The sequence below is a fragment of the Oryzias latipes genome, chromosome 1 (genome assembly GCF_053564925.1).
Source record: "Oryzias latipes strain Hd-rR chromosome 1, Olatipes_Hd-rR_3.1".
Lineage (NCBI taxonomy): Eukaryota > Metazoa > Chordata > Actinopteri > Beloniformes > Adrianichthyidae > Oryzias > Oryzias latipes.
Window position 1 is genome coordinate 472,048 of NC_136237.1, and position 19,888 is coordinate 491,935.

Below are 19,888 nucleotides of genomic sequence, written 5' to 3' on the forward strand. Positions count from 1 at the left end.
ATTCCATAAAACTCGACAGACATAATCTGATTAGTGGAAGAGTATGTAGATTTTCCTGGGAAGTACTAAAAAATAATAATGATGAATAATAATGAGGGGAAAGAACAAGACTGGAGTTTTGCTGGATCAGCACTGAGGAGAGTTCACCTGTGCAGGTAAGTGCAGCTGTGGAAATTAATAATTACTGGCTGCCATTATTGTCTGGCATGCAAAAGTCAGTGTTGTTGAAAATCTGCTCACTAGTTCAAAAGATCAGACGTGTTTGTGTTCTGTGTGGTGAGAATGCAGAACTTCTATCAGTATCATATTGACATGACGTCCAGTGATGAACGCACCAACAGGCGTCTAACTTCAGCTTCAGCGCTCATCTCTGAAGCTACTTGAAAGCTGTTTTTCTAGAAAAAAGATTGTCAGCATTTACAGAAATGTAACAGAGTTATGGAAAAGAAGAGATAACACAACACACTGTCTTAGCACCAGAGAGCTTTTACGATATTTTTTTATTTGATCAGACTGAAATGTTCTGATAAACTTGATTTTAGGTCATTGTTCTTATTTGCTTTTTATCTTTTATCTATTGTGTTTTGATTTGTTTTAGAAATAATTGTATTTTTTAGGCCTGGGCAGCTGACCACTTGAAATTTCCTTCAGGACTAATAAAGTTCATCTATCCATCTATGTGTGGCCCTGCGACAGGCTGCGGAGGAGTGGAGCTCCTGAGGATATGAGGATCAAGATCAGAGGTTTCAGCTTGTGAGCTGGAAAAATGAAACTTAGGTCAGATATGATCAACCTTAATGATCAACTCCCAATAGTTGGGAGTAAATTCTCCAACCATTCTATGACCACATCTTCTGTGTGAATACAAACAACTTAATGGATCAGAACAAAAAAATAAAACCTCTGCTATCTTAAATTATAAACCTAACGGTTCAAGATTCAAGATTTGTTTAATATCTTTCCATACGTAGTATTTGCAGAGAAATACATCGGTGAGACGAGATGTTTCTCACTATAGCATGACAGTGAAAAGAGCAATACAATAACAATCAAACAATAAAAATAGCAATAAAATCAGATAAATAAATAAAAAGTAGAATAAAATAAAATAGAGACCAGCATTCAGTGTGATTAAAGTGGCTATGTGTGTAGTTTATGGGGGGGGGGGGGGGGGGTAGAGTCTGTATCCATGTATTGTGTCTTCGGGTTGTGTGGTGGGTTGGGGGGTAATCCTTTTGGTCTTATTGCAGACTGGAGTTTGTGAGAGCAAGAATGCATGAGGACAGTCCGTTCAGCAGCCTCACAGCCTGTGGGAAGAAGCTTTTTAGCATCCTGCTGGATCTGCAGCTGATGCTCCTGAAGCTGCAGCTGCCAAACCAGGATGTGAAGCTCTGAGTCAGGATGTTCTCTATGGTGCCCCTATAGAAGGAGAGGAGGTGAGGTGGTGGAATTCCAGCCTTCCTGAGTCTCCGGAGGGGATGGAGACGCTTCTGTGCTTTCTTGATGACCAGTGTGGAGCTGGTGGAGGAGGACAGGTTGTTAGTGAGGTTCCCCCCCAGGAACTTGACGCCGTCAACCTTCCCCACAGCAGCACCGTTTATGGTCACATGAGTGTGGTGATTGCCAGATGTCCTGAAGTCCATCACCATTTCTTTTGTGTTGTCCACGTTGACCTGAAGGTTATGGGATGTTCACCGCACTTCTAGCTGCTCCACCTCCATTCTGTAAGCAGACTTGTCATTGTCGCTTATGAGACCGATCACTGTTGTCTCGTCTGCAAACTTAACAATGTGGTTGGTGTTGGTGTCGAGCTGCGCAGTCTGAACACTGAACAGCAGTGGGCTCAGGACACACCCCTGTGGTGTGCCCGTGCTCACTGAGATGGGCCTAGATGTGTGTCTGCCGATCTTGACTGTCTGCAGCCTGTCTGTCAGGAAGCTGAATGTCCAGTTGCAGATTGCCGTGTCCACGCCTAGTAGCCTCAGCTTCTCCACCAGCTGCTGTGGGATTATGGTGTTAAAAGTCCATGAAGAGGATGAAGAGGAGACTAGCGTAGGTGTTTTTCCTCTCCAGATGTGACAATGTAAGGTAGAGAGTGGTGGAGATGGCATCCTCCGTGGATCGATTTGCTTTGCATGCAAACTGTAAAGGATTCATAGTTATTTGAAGACTGTTCTTTTTTTTTTTTTTTTTTTCTTTTAACTTGTCCTGTCCAACAGCTAGGCAAACAGATGAGAGCTGAGGGCCTCTTGTGTTGGACATATTTTATTTTAACAAGAGGGGTTATTCATCTTCAGACAAACCAAAGGTATGTCTGAATAAACCCCTTTTGTAATTGAGGCCAAACTTTATTAATTTCAATCATGTTTGAAAATCTTTGGTGTTGGACCGGACGGAAAAGGAAAGAGGGGAAGAAGAGAGAGGGACGTTAGAGAGAGGGGGGGGGTAGGAGGGTGATAATAGGAGGGAAAGGGGGGTAAGACCATGAAGCAGCATAGAGCAGACAGGTTTACTGGTTGTTTATCGTTACGGTACGGTTCAAATGTAGTACAAAAAGGGCGGGGCCTGTTCACACACACTCTGAAATCTTATCAACACACCTGCTAGCTGTAAAAATGTCAACATGTCAACATGTACACAAAACAGATAGTGTTCACGAACGCATACCTATGCCTTTAAACCAACTAGTGTGAAATCTTTCATTCATTCAATCATGCAAACTATTAGTGCAAAGGTGAGCTAACACCTGTGCTCAGGTGAGTGTTCATGTTCTCCTAAAATGGATGGTGGAACGTGAAAAGAAGGAGGAGGAGCGCCCAGCCACCCCCACACCCAGACCCCCGCCGCAGCAGCAGCGGCAGCCGGAATTCCCCCAACGCCACACGGGAACAGGCAGGGAACAACCGCCCCCCGGGCGACCAAGACCGCCACCCAGGCCAGGGCCAGCAGGACCGCCGCGAGGCCCCCAGAGCCAGAGAGCAGGGAGGCGCAGAGGGAAAGAGAGCGCCGCCCCAGCCCAGCCAGGAAAGCAGCCCCCCGCCGCGCCGGAAGAGCCCAACGCAGGGCCCCACCGGAGAGGGACGCCCACAGCCCCAGACGAGCACCCCACCACCACCCAGGAGTTCCGGGCATCCCCCCCTGGGCCCAGCGCCCAGGGGCAAGGACCAGGACCCACCCCCCAGGGACACGAACACCCCCCGGCTCAGGTGTAATATGAACCCCCCCACCGCGCGGAGAGAGCACCGCCGGGCCCAGGGAGCCGGCACCCAAGGGACATGGCCGCCATCGCCAAGGGGCCCGCACCCCCCACCAGGGAAGGGGTAGGGGACAGATGGACCCAGGTCCCACCTTCCTTGTAAAATGTGTGTGCGTGTATGTGTGTTTGAGAGGGTGTTTGTGTGCATGTGTGTGTGTGTTTATGTTTGAATGTATATATTGAAGGGGGAGGGGTGTGTGTACTAAGGGGGGTGCAGTTAAAATTGGCGAGTAGGGCACTAAGGGGACATCTCCTGATTACTCACAGTGATGTCCCCTCACCCTCCCCACCAAGGGGCCCTAAATGTCTAAGGTGCGGTTAAAATTGGCGGGTAGGGTGCCAGGAGGACATCTGCTGCTTGCTTGCAGTGATGTCCAAGCACCCCCCCTACCAAGGACCCTACATGTCTAAGGTGCAAATAAAACCGAAAGAGGGGGGGCCCACTCCATACGGCAACCATAGGAGGGGGGCCACTCCCAAGTAGCCCCCCCCCAAGGCGCATCGCAGGCTAGACCCCCCACCCCCTCACCCTAATATGAGGTTATTTAAGGAAGGGGGTAAGTTGGGGACAGCTGGTAGACTGTCCCCCGGTGGTCAAACAGCCGTCCCCCAGCCCACCCCCAGCAAAGGGGCCAGGGCCACCCAGCCCAGGGGCCCACCCCTTTGCAGCAGAAAACAACACAATGACGCCGCTATGAAGAAGGCGTCGGGATAATCCTTTAGAAGTTCGCTGATGTTGTTGTGCAGCTCTGCCATGGCTTCCTTAGCGTTAGCGCTTGGTGGTACATAAACAGCTGTTATGATTACAGCTGTTAGCTCCCGCAGCATGTATAAGGGTTGGCATTTCACAGACAGGGACTCCAGATGTGGCGAACAATGGGTCGGAACCACTACGGCGTCTTGGCACCATAGGTTGTTTGTGTAAACGACTAGCCCTCCGCCTCTTTGTTTACCGGTTAGCGAAGCTAGTCTGTCCGCTCTGTGCATCGTTAGCCCCTCCAGCTGGATCGTAGCGTCTGTAATGTTCTCATTCAGCCAGGATTCCGTAAAAACCAAAACACAAGAGTTCCTCACGCTGCGTTGGGAAGCTCTCCATAGTCTGATGTAGTCCATCTTGTTGTCGAGTAAGCGTACGTTTGCTAGCAGGAGTGTGGGAATCGCTGGCTTGTGTGGCTTACCTGCTAGCCTAGTTTTAGCTCCTCCATGTTTGCCTCGTTTTCGCGTCCTGTCGCACAGCTTTCGGTCCTTCCCCTGGGATGTTGTTCCGGAGTTGCCCGCAGGCCTCTTTTGGCCTGCTCTTTCTAGGAGTCCGAGCTCACCTAGCAAACTGAGCAGATTATTGTCGTAGTAGTATTCCTTCACTGTCAGAAAAAAGGGTACGGTTGGGGTACGTTTGTGAACACTTAGGGTACAAATGGTGAATTTGTACCCTAAGTGAGTCATAATTACAACTTAGGGTACTCATATGTACCATTTAAGGATAAAAAAGGTACAAATATGTTTCCAACCATCAGAGGGCCTATATTTGGACCCTTTATTCCACAAACAAAGGTACAATCACTTGTGTGACAAAAGTAGTAATTCAAAGTGTATGAAACGTCACCCAAAATCATTTAATACATTGTTGGTTATTTGGAAAAGATGCACAAAATAACCAAATATATTTAAGAGACCACACATCTTTTATGACTAGTTCTGAACAGTACACAAGCACATTATATTTTATTGATTGTGCAGAGCATCAAGATAATAACTTTTAAACATGTATTAGTGTGAGCCTGTTTTTTTTTACTTATATAAGAGCTGTTTTAAGTTTTGCCTTTAATTTAGAGCAAAAGCACAATGTAGACAAAAATATATGATGTTTTTAACCTTATATTGTGTACTTTAACTTGGCCTAAGTTCAATTTAAATTTCTAGTCTTTGAGCTGTTAATTAAAGTTATGTTTTTCTAATCATACATTCTCATAAAAAGTAAATTTCTCTGTTACTACGTTACATTAAGTGTACATATTAGTACCTTTTAGCTTTTGTACCTACACAGGAAAAATGAGAGAGTACTTTTTTCGGAGTTACCATCAGTAATTTTTATTTAAGTAGGTTTAAAAACGTAGAGGAAATATGTTGGAGTAAACCAGCGAGACCACGCCCACTCTACTTTCTTAAGTTTCATTTCTTCAGCCATTTTGTTATCCCGCAGCGGCCGGAGGAAGATAGAGGCTGTGACTGAGGTAAGTCTGCTAATTGCTCAAAAATAAGTTGGAAACTTGTTTTAAGCGGGTTCGGTTATTTTATCTGTAAGGAATAACTTTTTTGTAGTGGAATGCTGCTTTTCCAACGTGTATGTGCCTGTGAGGAGATTGCAAACTACGAGCAGGAGTTTGCTAACGGTTAGCCTCAGCCGTTTGAAGTTCAGCTAAATGCAGCCATTAAATAAATTAAGCTGTTGTTTTTATTGGTGTTGTACCGCGTTCCGTTAAATACATGTAAATATATACATTTTTTCACTAGATAATTCTGTCGCCGTTTTACCGATGTACGCTGGCGTTTATGCACCGGTTGTTGTTGCCAACCCCCCCCCCTTTTTTTTTCTGTCTTTCTTAGTAAGGAAGCCAGCTACTTTTGAAACGACCAGCTTCAGAATTCCTACTGATATTTATCAGGTCCGTCGAATTCAATGCGTTAATCATTTTAATCTGTAATGTGTAGGAGTCCAAAAACGTTTTTTTACACGGCAGTATGGCGGTCCTTCCCATTTATATGTCAGCCTGCCGTAGCTGCTGTGCGCGGGCAGCCACCATTTCTCGAATGCAAGACAGTGACAGAGACTGTTTAGGTTGTCATGATCGCTCATTGTTGGTCAAGCGAAGTTTACATTGTGTTGTTGATTTTGATCATTCTCCTGCAGAGATTATTTTTTTTAAATGGAGGTCCGTGATTCCAGATACTACGATTTCCCATACCAAAAACTCATCTATAAACCAGAAAAAAAACGTTTTTAAATTAACTTCCAAGAAATAAATCTGTAGGTCCTTAGAAGCCAGTGCATTGTCGTCAGTGTTTTTTTTTTTAGCAGTTCTACAAATTCCGCAACATTGCTGTGGCAGCTATTGTGAACTGTATATTTGCCATTACTATTTTAAAATGTATTATTTATTTGGAACAGGGCTTAGATCTGAATAAATGCTGTGTTGGTACCTTTTGGTGTTGTAATGTTTTTTCTTTTTTGTAATATATTATTTTTTTTCCCACCAGGAAAGATGCAAGCTGTGCGTGAACATGTCGAACGCCAAAAAAAAAAAAAATGTTTTGAAGTTCAGCTGACCTACAAATCCTTTAGGGAATGCGGTGAGTGGAAACATCACAATTTCCAGCATTTTTCTTTACAGGAATCAGTCAACTTTGTGGATAAACTGTCAGCTGTGATGCAAACAGATTTTTTAAATTGCTTTTTAATTTAAAGATCATTTCTGTGCTGTATTCTAAACATAATTTTGCTGTGTTCACAGCTGCCAAAAAGTTCAACATCCCAACCTTGGACTTGAAAGTGTTTGATGACTCAAAGACAGAAGTTGATGAGCAGGTTTTTGATCTCCTGTTGAAAAACCCAAACCTTGGTGTGTTGGAAATTTGTCTGGCCGAAGATACAAATCCAGAAGGTGAAGTTTTTCTTTTAAATTGTAATTTATCTCTTTTGTTTTGAATGGTTTTGGGTAAATTCCCCTTTGATGCCTGAATTTATTCCCAAGGGAAAAAACCTGTGTTTTTCCTTTCAAGTACATGCTAAATTAAGAACATTTTTGAGCTGAAGAGTTTTGATTGTATATTTGCATCAATAGGAGTCTAAGGGTTAATGATTTATTTGACAGGATAGTGTGGGGAATAAAACACGGGCAAATAAGTATGAGTTTTTTATCCTATTGCTGTCTTAGACAAGATAATAAATCTGCTAAACTGTTAAGTCGGTCAGTATTTAAAAATCTTTGTTTTTACTTTTTTTGTTTTTGCTATCATACTAATTTAAATATTACAGTAACTGAAAGCTTTAATACTTTGACAGATCAGCCGAGTTGTCCTGCAAAGAGCTGGAATACCAGTTCAAGTGGAGATACTGAAGTGGACTCAGATGACACAATAATATTACAACACAGTCCTACAACAAGACGAAGAGTTGAAGACACCTCTCTTGCCAAAGTAAGTAAATAATCTTTTCACAAAGTCATTTCAAGCGTTCAAAGTCATGCTGTCTTTCCAATTCAGTTTAGCTGTCAAACAGTGCAGTAAGGCAGATCATCCAAACTAGTTTAAAGTTTTCTAGGGAAACAGCAGATTGCACCGATTAAGTCACAACACAATGAATACATTCTGGAATGCTGTCCTCATCATACAAACATATAATTCTTCTGTATTTCCTTCAACAAAGCTCTGCATAATTAACAAGATATTGACTAAACGGGCGGCAGTGGCTCAGGTGGTTGAGCGGGTCTTCCAATGACCGAAGGGTTGGCGGTTCGATCCCCGTTCCCCCCCAGCCAAAAAATGCCTTTATGTCCTTGGGCAAGACACTCCACCCTCCCTGCCTCCAGTGTGGCTCCACTGGTGTGTGAATGTGCATGAATGATCCCGGTGATGGTCAGAGGGGCCGTAGGCGCGAACTGGCAGCCACGCCTCTGTCAGTCTGCCCCAGGGCAGCTGTGGCTACAACCATAGCTACCATCACCAAGTATGAATGAATAATGGACACACTGTAAGCGCTTTGAGTGTCTTGAAAAGCGCAGATAAATCCAATCCATTATTATTATTATACAAAGACAGACATTGATTATGCAGTTTTTGAGGGGGAAAAATGTTTTCTGGGACATGGTTTCTGCAGTTCAATTGGAATTCACCTTCAAGTTCTTGACAGGACTGTTTTACAGAGTTAACCGGCCTTAACTTCCCATCAAGCCATTGTTTACGCTCCCGTTACCTTACAGTCCCTCACAACCCCCAAGCAACAGAATTGGCGTGCAATATTGGAGCTATCCAGCCTTATAGATGTGAGCCAGATGCCAACTCAGACGAGGACAATGAAGACAAGCGGAGCAGGGAGCTTGTGGCCTGCCAAATGTAGTTTGTACGTAACAACTACAAGCTTTCTCAAATGACATCTTTTCATCTGCTCCTGATTCATCCCAATTTGAGAAAATAAATATTCAGAAACACAGTTTTATTCTTAAATTTCATAACAATATGTCATCATAAAAATGCTACATTTTAAAAAATAACTTTCATTGGAGTGGGTCCCCCATTTTTAACATGTCCCAGTATTTTTCTCATGATGGGCACGTTTGAAACTGCACATCTGAGTATTCACTCAAATTGGGATGAATCAGGAACAGACAAAATAAATGCAGTTTGAGGAAGGTCTCTATTGTGACGCACCACATGAAATGAAGTGGGTCAGAGTCCCTCTGCTCTGCTCCATTCTGATGCGTCCACTTGCAGACAAACAGATCCAGTAAACTCTTCATCACACTTGTCTGAGCTTGATCTAAACTATGGCCAGAAAGCTTCAATATTGCTCACCATTTTGGTTTCACCACTAATGTTAGTTTTAGGTTGGAAGGACTGTAAGCTAGCGGGAGAAGGCGTAAACAAAGGGATGTTCGGACATCAGCAGAGGGTAACAACTGTGTCAATAGCCTACAACTCAGAAGTTAATTTCTGATCTACTCCAAACCACTCTGCACAAACTCTCTTTAAACATCATCTCAAAGTGCTTTAACCCCAGTAATCAGTGCTTGCAGTTGTATTTTTATCATTATTAATATGGACTTTTAAATTTGATCCAATAGGTGGTTGCTGTCACTCATCCGTTGAAGGTCACGTGAATGTCCTGCATATCCAGTACAGCAAGGTGCGAGAGGATATACTAAAGAAGTGCCCTTTGAAGACAACCTCAGGGGTCAGTGAGATTTTAAATCAGTTCTCAGCTTAAAATACATTTTGAATGTCAATATAAGCTGAGACATCTGCTAAAATGATCACTAACAGCTTTAACTCTATTGTAAAAACATTGTAATTTTCTAAACCCATATATATATATATATATATATTGATTCAAGCCAAGTAATATTTAGACAATGAGATCACTAAAGGGAAATGGCAATGAAAGAGGCAAAAAAGAATATTAGAATGTTTTATGTCTTTTGTTTGTTTTAGTTAAAGTGAATGATTAATTTTCTAATTTTTTTCAATTTTCAGTTGTTTGATAAGGTTGACCGAATGCATCCATCACCTGTCAGTTTAAGCCAGCGCTTCAAGGACGGCGTTTACCAGTATTGTGCCAAAGGTGCTTGAGCTTGTTCAAAGAAAAGCTCCATTAGCCAAAGTCTCCAAAGAAGCAAGAGAAGAGATGCTTGCAGAGGATCTACTAGGTATTGACATAAAACGTAATCCTTGGTAATCTTCAGTGTGTTTTATAGTTCTTCTTTTTAGAATTCGTATCAATATTTTATCACATTTATGTATTTTATTATTTAAATTATGCATTTAAACTTGGTTATAAGTTTACTTTTATTATCTATTTTTAGAAAAGGTAGAACGCAGTAGAAAGATGAACTTAAAATGAGGTCTAGTGCTTCTTTTGTTAATGTCACAAGTTTTAATTCATGGTTTAAAAATGGTAACTGAAGTGCTATGTGCTGTTTACAATTGATCAAATGTTAAGGTTATAGTTACAATGAATGCAATGTGAACTGAAGGAAAAATAGATTTTTCATTATTGTAAAATTGCTAATAATTGTAAATATATGCATCCTGTTGTGAAACTGTACATACTGTGAAATGTCAGAATTGTAATTGTTTTGAATGTTTAATAAATGTGATAAACAGTATACTGGTCTTTTAATGTGCTGTATCTGGTACAAATTTGCCATCAGAGGGTACAAAAGGCTTGTCACTGGGGCAGTACCCTTAAAAGAACAAATTTGTACCTTTTTTAAAGGTACATTATGGTACCATAGCACTATAAGGTACAATTTAGTCCACAGAGGTACATATTTGCCTTTGAAAGGTACATACTGAAAGGGTACAGATACGCACCTATATGAAAGGGTACATTTGTACCCTTGAGGGTACTGCCCCAGTGACAAGCCATTGTACCTCTAAAGGTACAAATTTTGCACATTCTTTCTGACAGTGTTGTTTCTAAGTTTCGAGAGAAGCTGTCGCTGATATACTAGCCTCTCTCTCATACAGTTTACATTCTAACGATACATTGATACACAAAACGTTGCACTGACATGCAAACATCAATCAGAATCAGAAAAAGCTTTATTGCCAGGTTCTGTAGAGCTCACTTTACAGGACGAGGAATTTGCCTTGGTGTTGGCAGGTGGTGCATCTCAGATAAGAAAAAAGTGCAAAAAAATAACAAAGATGCATAAAGTGCAATTAAGGATGAGTGTGGTGTCGTCAGCAAACTTCAGGAGTTTGACAGACTGGTGTCCAGCTGTGCAGCTGTTTGTGTACAGGGAGAATAACAGGGGTGAAAGGACACAGCCCTGGGGGGATCCGATGCTGGTGGTCCGGGTATCCGAGACAAGTTTCCCCAGCCTCACATACTGCTGTCTGTATGTAAGGAAGTCTGTGATCCACCTGCAGGTGGAGTCAGGCACATTCAACTGGGAGAGTTGGTCATGGAGCAGTGATGGAACTATTGTGTTGAAGGCGGAACTGAATCTACAAACAGGATCCTGGCGTAGGATCCTGGAGAGTCCAGATGCTGGAGGATGAAGTTGAGGGCCATGTTTACAGCATCGTCTACCGATCTGTTGGCTCTGTAGGCAAATTGCAGGGGGTCCAGGAGGGGGTCTGTAATGTCTTTGAGGTAGGGGAGGACGAGGCTCTCAAAGGGCCACAGGAAGTGGAAAAGTCTCTGTTTTTGTTGAGCAGCACCCTCAGTTTGTCCGTTTTATTGCAAAGTGAGCACACGTTGGAGAGGAATATCCCGGGCAGCGCAGTGCGAAATCTGCGCCGGCGGAGACGCACCAGCGCGCCTGAGTGCGCGCCTCTCCTGCGGCGCTTCACCTTCTTACGTGGCTGCTGGGTCAAAATAGCCAGTAAATCCACGGTAGAAGGGAGAAATGTTGGTCCACGGGGGTTGTTGTTCTGATGTTCATGAGCTCGTCCCTGGAGAAAGAGCCTCCAGAACTCTGGCAGGAGACCGAATTAAAACGTAAAGCAAAACAAAGTAGAGCGCACCAAAACACAGAGGCGTCCGTCCGTGGCGCCATCTTGATAGCAAAAATGACAAAAATGCCTTTCCAGCAAATCAAGGTCAGTTGCTGCTCTTTAAACAAAAGTAATGAATTTTATTGAAAATCTAACGTAAGGAAGATAAAACAAAAGATTTTTAATAATGGAAGAAATAAACACAGTGTAAATGGATAAACTAATTTAAAATTAAAGGATAAAAAAATCTTAGTGTAATGTTTTTTCTTTGGCTCTTTTAAGATCAGAGGAGCCCAGTGTGGTTAGCTTTCCTTAGTAAGAGGAAGAACGCAAACTGCTGCAGAAGACATCTAAACATCAACCAGATTCTTACTAGCGATGATAGGAAGTCCTTCTACACTGATGGATTCCTCTTGGTTTTGTTTGGGATCCTGTTCTCTCCTTCAGATTTGCTGACTCCGGCTCTGAGCTGTGATGTGACGGCTCCTCCGCAGACAGACCTGCTGCCTCACAAATTCTCTGCTGTCGCATCGCCGTCACTTTCAAACTGAGTCAGCTGCTGCTCGCTGCTTTGTTGAGACACCGCTAGCTATCTCTAAGTGCCTCCTTTAAGAGAGTGACTCATGGAGTCAACATCAGCACATTTTTTTCTTCATTGGTCAACGTTTTCTCAATGACCTGAAAGGGACTAAAAGGAGATAAGATGGAATTCTTGATTAAATCAAACTTCTTCTTTTGAAAATGACTTAAATTATTTTTTACAAAAGAGAGAAACATACTCTTTTGTTTTTGCTTCAGTTTGTCATTAAAGGGACTTAAAGATCTGAAACAATTTTCTACAAAGACAAAATTACCAAATCTCTCAAATATTGTTCACAAATCTGTCTAAATCTGTCGTAGCGAGCACTTCTTCTCTCATGACACATACCAACATACCGATTAAACAGCATTACTGTTGCACAGCTGTGCCTAAGACTGACCACAATAAAAGGCCTTTCTGATGTGATCAGCTGTACAGTAAGCCCTTGTATTTCGCGGGGGTTACGTTCCAAATAGAACCCGTGATAGGCAAAATCCATGAAGTAGAAACTATTATTATACAATAAATACTCTATTATACATTAAAAAGAAAGAACAAACAGGCTCAGGCATTTGTTTCACAAATCAAAGTACTTCAGAAACGTTTTTTTCAACAAATAACTTCTGTACTGTACTGTCAAATAATAATTTTTAATCATCAATGTGAACAGAAGGCTTCAAATCCCGGAGATTAGCCCCGCCCACCGCGACCCGAGTAATTGGATTAAACGGGAGAAATTTTAAAATGATTATGAAAAAAATACTAAGTACAGTTGGACAAATACCGACTCAACTCTATTTCACTGCTCTTCAGACTGAGCCGCTGCATCCTGACTCCACTCTGCAGTGTTTTCTTCTTCTGAAATCCACGGTGCAGCTGTGTTTCTTCGGGAGAAGAACATTTGATAGGCAGATGTTGCTCTTTTTTCTATGGGTTTTAGAGAAACTCGAAATTGCAAGAGAATTTGCACATACGTAATGTAAAGTTGGCAAGCTGTTTTACGTGCGTCTACATATTAAACTGCAACGTTATTGAAGCACAGGTAGAGAAAAAGCAGAGTGACTTTTTAGCCAATCAGAATGCAGAACACAATGCAGGATGCAAATCCGTGAAGTAGCGAAACCGGAAAAAGTATTAAAGCAATATAGCAAGGGATCACTGTATCCCAAATCACAATGTCCCAAATATTGTATGTTTTGAGGAAATGTGCAATTGGCACACAGGAATGTCCACCAGAGCTGTTGCTGGTGAATTTAATGTTCATTACTCTAACATCGGCTGTCTCCAAAGGTATTTCAGAGAATTCGGCAGTACATCCAACCAGCCTCACAACTGAAGACCGCCTGTAACCACACCAGCCCATGACATCCCCATCCTGCAAGTTCTCCTCCAAGATAGTCTGAGACCAGCCCCTCGGACAGATGATGAAACAATTTCCACAAAAACTGTCAGAAACCGTCTCAACGGACGTCATTTCTGGGTGAACCTTTCCCCAGTACTAGTCGTGCTTGACTGCTGTCCTCTTGATTGGCATTAGCCTGACTACTATTGCTTACTCTAAGGGTTATCTGGGCTAATATTCACATCTAGCACCTTTTAGTAGCGAATACACCACTGTTAAACTGCTTGCTGTTCACTTTCTCATTTTTGCTAAATAAACCACTTCTCTTTACCTAAACACCGCTAGCCTTAGCTTAGAACCTAGCATGGCCACCACTCCTTCTGCCTCTCCTCCTCTCTCCTGCCCCATGTGCCATATGTTTAGTGATGATCCTGCCTCCTTTAGTGAAAACAGCGGTAGGTGTGTTAAGTGTAGTCTTGTGTTAGACTTGGAGGCCAGGCTGGAGCAGTTAGAGGCGCGGCTCCGCGCAGTGGAAGCTAAGCCGGCTAGCCAGGTCGTTACTCGTAGCGCGGGTCGCGCTACCAGGGCTAACTTAGCTAGCACCCCAGCGCCCTCCCAACAGCCGGGAGACAGTCAGGGGTTTGCACCGGTTGGGAGGAAACATAGTGCTAAACGCAAAGACTTAGAGCACCCGAGATAGGTTCTCCCCCCTCAGCGACACAACCGCTGAACCCTCAACTCTGGTTTTCGGCTCTTCTGAAGTTAGAAACCAGCGGCTACAGTCAGGTGTTATCCGGGGGCCAGAGTTGGTGACATCGAGGGGAACCTTATTATTACACATTCCATCCATTTCCTCTAAGTCCCTCTTAGTCAATGAGTTAATCATTGATAACAACCTCAGTCTTCTAGCCTTAACAGAAACTTGGCTCCAACAGGATGACTATGTTAGATTGAATGAAGCAACCCCCCCCCCCACTTATGCTAACTATCAGAAATCCAGGATTTCCGGGAAAGGAGGTGGTTTGGCAGTAATATCACAGTCTAGCTTACTTCTCAGCCCTAAAGTTAAAAATACTTATAATTCATTTGAAAGCATCACATTGTCTATAAATCACCCAAACAGGAAAACTCCTTGGTTAAACGGAGAGTGGGTGTGCACCAGGCTAGAAATGCTAATTATTATAATACCCGTAGAAAAGATGCGCACTTTCTGCCGGGAGACTTAGTCTGGGTCAGGTCACATCCTCTTTCTAAAGCTACTGAAAAGTTTTCAGCAAAGTTAGCGCAGTAGTGGGAAGGACCAGCAAAAATAATAAAGAAATTAGGGCCAATCAATTACAGAGTTATTTGGGGATACCCACAAAAGAAAGAAGATACTGTAAATGTGGTAAACCTAAAGACCTATCATGGTGTTTTCCCTTAAAAGCATTTGGCTGAAGGGGGAGGGGGGGGGGGTATATGTAGCCACAAAAGTATTTAAAATAAGGAATTGACATTATGATTAAATTCTGTGTCAAAAACATTTGTTCCATAACACTGTAAAGTCCTATTTCCGATTTCCTCAGGAAACTTCATTCAGAAATGTGTTGTTATTTTTTTGTTTTTTTGTATTAAGGACACGTCAGCTGTAAGTCATGTGACTGACGGTACCGGAGACTGATTTGATAAAGGGGACCAAAGTAAGGGGGGGGGGGAGCAGCGCATCCTGTCGTGACGGGGGGGGGGGACTTCAGGGAGTCTACGAGAGACCTGAGGAGAAAAAGGAAAAAGAAGCGCATCTAACGCCCGAGGCATCGGATTCCGTTTTGGGGATTTATTTCTGTTTGGACAAACTTGGACAGTCAACCCTTGGGTGAGAGGATTCCTTTTTTTCGTTTGGATATCGTTTCATTGGGAAGAATGCCTACGTGTCGGGAGTGGGAGTGACCATGAACTCTGAAAGGAAGACGCTACAGCACGGACATTAACGGCACATTTAAAGAAAACAAATCGTTTCTGAGAGACTAAGGATTATTATATTATTTGGGTTTTTCTGTTGTTTGGTTTACTTGTGTTATATAAAAGAATCTGAATAACAAAGAGAAAAAACTGTTGTGTGTAAATATATCCATTTAAAGAATCTAATTACCCTAAAAAACGTAATGAGCACTATAAATAAATAGATGATCGTTACATATGGTTTGTCCAGTATGTAAGGATTCAGGGGTTTGGTTTTCTTCATGTTTTTGGTTTCCTTGTCAGTCACACCTTCAGGTTCATGATCCACAGCTGTCTTCAGTTCAGTTAATTGCCCTCAGCCTATTTAAGTGTCTTGGTTTCTGTTCTTCCTGGTCAGGTCATCTGCTCTGTTTTGTCACAGTTTTGTTTCTCCTCATAGTTTTGTCATGTTTCAGTTTGCCTAGTAAATGTTTTAGTTCCTGTCACCAAGCTTGGTCTCCTGCATTTGGGTCCTCCACCACCAGTTCGTGACAGAAAAAACCTGTTTTACTCATATTTATTTATCGCCCCCCCGGCCCATATTCAGAATTTTTAACTGAGTTTTCCGACTTCCTATCGACTATTGTCTTAGATTCTGATCAAACTATAATATTAGGGGATTTTAATATTCATGTTGATGACCCCAGTGACTGCCTAGGAAAGGCTTTTGCAGCTTTATTAGATGATGTTGGTTTCACCCAAAGTGTGAATGAACCCACTCACTGTCATAAGCACACCCTGGACCTTGTTCTAACCCATGGGATAGAGATCAGCCAGCTGAGTGTCCTTCCTCTTAACCCCATCATTTCTGATCACTTTCTGATTACCTTCCAGTTTACACTGGAACATCCTTCTGCCCCAGTGAATAAGAAACAGCTTAGAAGAACCTTAACTGACCGTTCTGTGTCTGAGTTTAAACACACAGTTCAGCCAGTACTTAGTGATATTCTGAGAAAACACTCTGAGACCAGCTCCCATAGTATCAGTCCTAGTATAAATGACCACTTTGTTAATGATGCCTTACAAGCCCTCAGGAGTACACTCCATGTTGTTGCCCTCTTGAAACCTAAGTTCGTCAGACAAAACCGAGTAGCACCGTGGTTAACGCTGAAACTCGTTCTCTTAAACAAGAAACCCGTAAGTTGGAAAGAGAATGGCGCCGCTCCGGTTCAGAGCAGTCTCTGGATATCTGGAAACATAGCCTATTAAATTATAAAAAAGCTCTGCGTAGAGCTAGAAGCCAGTACTATTCAACCTTACTATCAGAGAATGGAAACAATCCAAGATTTCTTTTTAGTACTATTGCTAGATTAACTTGCAGTCAGAGCTCATTAGAACCACATGTTCCTGTTTCTCTCGGCTCTGATGATTTTCTTACATTTTTCGATAGTAAAATCTCAAATATTAGACATAAGTTAAATCAAGTTATTCCTACTATCAGCCCAGAACAGGCTGAAGCGGTAGAAATGGAGGCATCCATAGAAACCTCTGTAACATTAGACTGCTTCACTGCTGTGGATCAAGCGGAAATAACATCAATTATTACGTCCTCCAAATCCTCAACGTGTCTGTTAGACCCAATTCCCACTAGACTTTTTAAAGAAACTTTTCCCCTAATTAATGATCCCATATTAACAATGATAAATAACTCTCTGGAAACGGGTTACGTGCCACAGTCTTTTAAATATGCAGTTGTTAAACCTCTTCTAAAAAAGCCCAGTTTGGATCCTAGCATCTTGGCCAACTATAGACCGATATCAAACCTGCCCTTTATTTCTAAAATCCTAGAAAGAGTTGTAGTTAAGCAGCTTTACTGCCACCTACAGGACAACAGCCACTTTGAAGACTTTCAGTCGGGGTTTAGACCTCACCACAGGACGGAAACTGCACTAGTTAGAGTCTCCAATGACTTGTTATTGGCCTCAGAAAAGGGTCTACTTTCTATTCTGGTCCTGTTGGACCTCAGTGCAGCCTTTGACACTATCGACCACGGTATTTTACTCCATAGATTAGAACAGGACACAGGGATCAGAGGATCTGCTCTCCAGTGGTTTAAATCCTATCTGTCTGATAGGTATCAGTTCGTTAATGTAAATGGCCATTCCTCTCAGTGCACTCGAGTCAACTATGGAGTCCCACAGGGCTCAGTCTTGGGACCGATCCTGTTTACGCTTTATATGCTACCCCTAGGAAACATAATCAGGAAACACAGCATTAATTTTCATTGTTATGCCGACGATACGCAGTTGTATTTATCCATGAAGCCTGACCAGAATGACCAGATAGAGAAACTGAACGCCTGCATCAGTGACATCAAGACCTGGATGACAATTAATTACCTCCTCTTGAACCCAGAAAAAACCGAGGTCATTATACTAGGTCCTAAAAACCTCAGAGATACTCTGTCTGCTCAGATAGTCTCCCTGGATGGCATAAGTATAGCCCCCAATTCCACAGTTAGAAACCTTGGGGTTTTACTTTACCAGGATTTATCATTTAAGGCTCACATATCTCAGGCGTGTAGAACTGCCTTTTTTCACCTGCGGAATATTGCTAAGATCAGAAATATACTTTCTAAGAGTGATGCTGAAAAACTCATCCATGCATTTGTTACGTCGAGGCTGGATTACTGTAACTCCTTGTTAGCAGCGTGTCCTAAGAGTTCCTTAAGAAGTCTCCAGCTTGTTCAGAACGCAGCAGCTAGATTGTTAGCAGGAACCAGCAGAAGAGATCACATCACTCCTGTGTTAGTTTCACTTCACTGGATCCCAGTTGATTCTAGAATCAAGTTCAAGATCCTCCTGTTAACCTATAAGGCCTTACATGGAATGGCCCCGTCCTATATTAAGGACCTCATAGTCCCTTACCATCCAATCAGAACACTTCACTCACTAAATGCAGGACTGCTTGTGGTTCCTAGAATTAGTAAAAGTACGGTTGGAGGTAGAGCGTCCAGCCACCAAGCCCCTGTTTTATGGAATAAACTCCCAGCTCATGGAAGAGAGGCCGACTCAGTTTTTACATTCAAAGTTAGACTGAAAACATTCCTCTTTGGACAGGCTTATTGTCAGACTAGTTAGTATTCAGAGATTATTTAACTTAATGTTAATGTGTTTAAATTAAACTTAATAACAATAACTATTTGTTTTAAAAGGCTGCTAGAAGTTGAAGCTGGGGTAACAATGGTGCTCTGGGGTTCTGTCCTCTTTTCTCTTCTACTTCTACCCTTCCTCTCTCCTCTATTCTTGATCATAATTTATCATTTAGTTCTCCATGCCTCTGTTTGGTGCAGTGATTCATGTATTGTCCCTCTTTCCCCTCCTGGGGAGTGGGAGTGCTTCCAGAGTCCTGTTGGCTCATCCGTGCTCCTGTTCCTGACCGTTTACCTCGCCTTTGCTCGCGCTCCTACACCTGGCTGTGGATCCTGTCTCCGGCTCGACTCGTGCCTTTGACTGTCCCGATAACCACGGCTGGATGAAGCTCGTCTGCTGGACTTTATATATGTAGTTGTAGATTTAGATAAGTTAATTCTTCTCTAAGAGTTCTGGTAAATCGCCTGTCCGTCCTGGGGGAGGATCCCTCCTTCATGTGGGCACCCCTGAGGTTTCTTCGTTTTTTCCGGAATCCGTTTTTTTTTGGGAGTTTTTCTTTACCGTGAAGGGGGGTCTAAGGGCAGGGATGCCAGTATAGCTTAGTCAGTTTGTTAGTTCATTTTAGTATTTTCCTATTGAAGTCTTTGTATTCATGATCCTTTTGAGTTCATGTTTTACTTCGAAGCCCATCGAGACGACTGTTGTTGTGATTTTGGGCCATACAAATAAAATTGAATTGAATTGAATTCAAGAAACCTGATCTGCATCCTCATCGGGGCCTCGACCTGACTCCAGTCGTTATCGACTTGAGTGGGAAAATTCTCACATTCAATGGTTCGACACGTTGCAGAGGTGTTCTCCTCACGAGTGAATCCCGGTTTACACCGTTCAGGGCAGATGGCTGACAGTGTGTGGCGTCATGTGGGTTTTCTGATGTCAATGTTGTGGATCGAGTGGCCCATGGTGGCGGTGGTCTTCATCAAAATGATCAATTTCACCAAACAGGTTAAAGGAAATCATAAATTCCCTCGTGTTTTTTCTACTATCTTGCTGTTGAGATAAACTGTGAAATAGGGTGTGACAAAGAAGTTCGTGGTCAATATTTTTGGTTTGCTCAGAAAAGTGTTCCTACTTTTTATGTTAAATTAAAGCATTTTTGACTGGATGTTTTGTTTTGTTTTTTCTATTGTTCGAGATTGAAAAAAATAGACTACCCCTTGGTGGTGTAAAAGTAAAGGTTAGAAGTCATTTAAAAAGTCATTTAACAACAATTAAATATTTACTATTGTTAAATGAAAATAACTCAAAATGAGGCTTTTCACAGCTAAACATTAGGTTAGATTAAAAATTGATTTTTTTTAGATTAATTACAATTCATGATTAATTAATCGCACACAAAAAAATCATTGAATGATATCACTAAT

At 42.3% G+C, this 19,888-nt stretch overlaps 1 protein-coding gene and 1 long non-coding RNA gene across 4 annotated transcripts in view; one reads left to right on the plus strand and one right to left on the minus strand.

Moving 5' to 3' along the window:
- Positions 1-19,888, minus strand: part of cplx2a (complexin 2a) — a 65,812-nt gene that overhangs the window by 29,544 nt on the left and 16,380 nt on the right. The window contains exon 3 of one of the 2 annotated variants that reach the window (XM_078945378.1): positions 4,435-4,583. The exons of the other annotated variant lie outside the window; for it this stretch is intronic. The gene's annotated coding sequence lies outside the window, so the exon portion shown is untranslated. The remainder of the gene's footprint in view (positions 1-4,434; positions 4,584-19,888) is intronic. 2 annotated transcript variants of the gene reach the window in all.
- On the plus strand, positions 5,404-10,134 carry LOC111946313 (uncharacterized). Of its 2 annotated transcripts, XR_002872873.2 has the most exons (6): positions 5,404-5,487; positions 6,512-6,604; positions 6,766-6,915; positions 7,317-7,450; positions 9,094-9,203; positions 9,503-10,134. It is a non-coding gene; the product is annotated as an uncharacterized LOC111946313 (long non-coding RNA). The 2 variants fall into 2 exon arrangements; XR_013655426.1 differs by lacking the exons at positions 9,094-9,203; positions 9,503-10,134 and adding an exon at positions 8,233-8,247 and having other exon boundaries at positions 5,411-5,487.